Consider the following 3342-nt stretch of genomic DNA (forward strand, 5'->3'; position numbering starts at 1 on the left):
GGGGACCTGGGAACCGAGTAACCCACGGAGATACAGCTGCTCTGTGAGAACGAATTATTGAACCCGCGGAGCCTAAACCACTCCGGGGTCAAGGAACCGAGTCTATTAGAGTCCTCCACCGAGAACTCAAGCGGAGCTGTGCCTGGAAAGCTGACCAGCCTACACCGCGACCACCTTGGGTGTAAGTAAATAATCTTTTCAATCAACCATTATGCCTCTGTGACTGATTCTAGCTCGAGCGTACCATACCACGCCGCGGTTTTCTCCAACCCCGCGTGCCCGGGCTGCTGGCCACAGCCTGTGTGCACAAAGACGGGCCCAGCTCGCCCCCGGCTCGCACATGGCGACCCAGATGGGATTGGGAGAGAACTCGCACATGGCGACCCAGGCGGGATCAGGAGAGGGCCCGCACACGCCCCAGCTGGGAGCTGGATTGATTCTCCAACAGAGGAGGGGATGAGGCAGGGGAATCCACCCTACTCCTGGCTGCTGGAGATGGAAAAGTCCCTGCTGGCAGCTGAGGTTGGGGCCAGCCCTGCTCCATTGGAGCAGAGAGCACAGCCCAGGGCTGAAAAGCATGCTAGGATGCTGGGAGACTCTGATTTAACTTAAACCAGGAAAGGGTCTGGGGCAGAAGTCCCATAAACTGGTTTGGCCCAAATCAGTTAAGTTTCATAATTCATAGTTGTTAGGGGCTGGAAGGGACCTTACAGATCATTGGGTCCCCCCATCCCCCTGGCACTTGGGCAGGAAAGACTGGGAAGTCTGATACTACATTCACCCAGGTTTATCTTAAACCATTTGGGGCCATTTTGAAACTGGTTTATGTACACTGAACTTCTGTTCTGTTACAGGTTTAAACTGGTTCCTGATCACTTAAACTGGTTTACGTGTAACTTCTATCCCTAGCCGTATTAGTCTTTGACAATTAAGTCACACACACACACACTCTATCCCAGTAAGAACCAACACAATGCAGCAAACTTGTCCCTGAATATAACCCTCATAGTTTTAGCAGCTTTCCCATCTCCATCCCTTGGCCAAGTTTCAGTTTCCCTGTGGCTCAGTGACGTGATTTAGGACAGGATTTACGAGGCTTACAAAAAGGTGCAATTAAGTCTAATGGGCAAGTGGCTGGGATATTTTTTTTCATGCTCTCTTTTTACTGCTGGCCTAAAAAACTAAGGCAATGAGTTGGCAGAAGTATGGCCAGTTGGCTTGAGCCTGAATTTCTGGCCATAAAAACTGCCCCAGCTCTAGTTAATTTCCTAAAGTTTTACAAATATTTTCTGTTCTTTAAATGGACTGACGATCCACTGAAATTCCTGCAGAATCCTGCCCTCAAAATACTCTTCTGATGGACCATACAAGCCCAAGTCCTTCCTGCTTAAAACTGCTCCCTACAGAAGCTGGGTCATTATGTATTCATTTCCACAAAGACTGCTCCAAAGGACATGCAGACATGGCACACACAAACATCTCTCTTCCATGGAGATTTAACTGTCAATTCTCATTTGCTATTTTGCTTAAACAACAAAGGTTAGACAGAACGTATATGGCTGCCCTTTTGGATATCTTGGCAGCCAAGATATCCAAAAGTGACAGGCTTTTCAGTGCACGACTTGAAATACCTGAAAAGACATGATTTTAAGAAAGTGATGAGTCTCTACCTGACCACCTCAATATCAGTCCCCTCTTGTCAGGCCTCTAGCTGGGAACACAAGGACGGAGGCATGCAAGTTGCTAAGCACATGAAAACCTTGATCAACATTTCTATCTGGAGGAGTTGTGTTTGGGGTTTTTTGGCGATTTCAAACAACTTCCCCAGAAGGTGTCAGCCAACTTTTTTTTTTAAGCATTATTGAAAAAGAGAAAAAAAAAAAGAAAAAAAAAATCAAACTCACACAAGAGGAAATGAAAAGGGAAACTTTTAGATTTCTCATCTCTCCAGAAAGCCCCATGGCCTGTTTCAGAACTTTGTCATCATAACTGTTAGGGTTGTGGTTAAGAACACTGCAATCCCATGAGGCTTTGCATCATCTCAGTCATTATATCAATAAGGAAGTACAATCACTTAACCACAAAGCCAGTTTCTTTTTTTAAGCCCTCATGTTGCCTTAGAAGGTTTTTAAACAAGATGCTTTCCTGTTTTTGAAACCTGTGCATCCGTATGGTTTGCAGGTTACTCAAATAACCTTATCGCTTGAAACAACGCTGGCACAAATTTCAAAACTGCTTACTCTAGTGCCCCCCTCCCTTTCCACACATATCTGTTTACTCACAGGGATCCTTATTTACAGTATCTTCTTGCCAACTGCTGACACAGAAGAAAAAAACCCTGGTTACACATTAAGCTTTATCGTGGAAGCATTCATGCCAGACAGAGTCCAAACACAGTTTACTGACTGACCTTAACTTAGGGTAAACCACACAAGACAAAAAATTCAAATGCAATCTGCTTGTGTCTGCAGTATGCTTTCTTATTACTGCCACTTTACCCTCCTTGTCACCTTTGTCTAAGCTGAGCCATATGTTTTTTCATGAGAAGTGCAGTTTTGTTTTCAGAAAGCAAAATAAAGTATAGACAGTTCCTTATAGGGTCACGACAGAAAGAATTACCAGAAAGAGACTCTGGTAAGTTATAAGGCAGGCACTGCACTGCCCACAAGAAGGCTCTAGGCCTACAATATGTGCAGTGTACAAGTCAAAACTCATTTTTTCCACAAAAAAAGGAAATAGAGAAGATCATGATAAAAGAATGCGTTGTCGAACGGATCCGGTAAATCCACAAATTAGCTTCAATATGCCTGTTTTGTACGGCAGCTATGGAAAGATCTGCCAAACGTAACAGCTTCATTTGATAGTCATCTCCTGGCTTAGCTTCTGAGCTGGCCACTAGCCATTTCATATTGCACAAGAAATGCCTGCAAAATTAATCATAAACTCGCTGGTTGGAACTTCCAGTGCTGCTCTCTAAAGTGTACCTGCAGCCTACTCAGAAGTGCTGCCAACAGTTCAAGTTCTGTTTTCATTAATGGCCTGGTCTTTGAGGACAAACCATCACAAAAACAACCCATGAACTTTATTCTCCAGCTCCTGCTTCTGTAATCTGTTAGCTAAAGCATTTACTGTTTAGATACACTTCACAGAATCCACAGGGTAATAATGAATATAGCAGACACTTATCTAAACCTCACACTTTACAGCTTTTCTTGTCACAATTAACGCTTAGCTCATGAGGAAAAACATGTGTTCTAAAATGAGAATTGTTTTAAGATTAGCATATTTTGGGTTTTCTTCCTCCCCCCCCCCCCCCCCCACCCTTAAACACTTTCCTAGCGC

This window comes from Alligator sinensis, unplaced genomic scaffold (genome assembly GCF_000455745.1).
Source record: "Alligator sinensis unplaced genomic scaffold, ASM45574v1 scaffold93_2, whole genome shotgun sequence".
Lineage (NCBI taxonomy): Eukaryota > Metazoa > Chordata > Crocodylia > Alligatoridae > Alligator > Alligator sinensis.